Here is a 355-nt window from a genome sequence, read left to right on the forward strand (position 1 = left end):
TCAACGCATCTGAACTATCTATTTTGACACCTATATTCTATAACAACGACATTTGAAAAAATAACGCGATAAAAAAGGACCCGGACGAACGTACAGAAACATGCAGAAATTCCTATTAACAAATTATTTTTATTCTTTATTATTTGTGAAATAATTTTTTTTGGGTGCATTTTTTCCCTTTATGTTTATACAATGTAAAATATGCATTATTTAATAATACAGGAGTCTGCGTTCTTTCTTTCACATAAATACACTATTACACTTTATAACTTGGTGTTTCGAGGAAGTTAGATGGAAACAGAAAAGGATCAACCACCTGCATGAAAAAGGGGGGTGGGGTCGATTTGAAATGGAC

Source organism: Penaeus monodon, chromosome 25, assembly GCF_015228065.2.
Source record: "Penaeus monodon isolate SGIC_2016 chromosome 25, NSTDA_Pmon_1, whole genome shotgun sequence".
Taxonomy (NCBI): Eukaryota; Metazoa; Arthropoda; class Malacostraca; order Decapoda; family Penaeidae; genus Penaeus; species Penaeus monodon.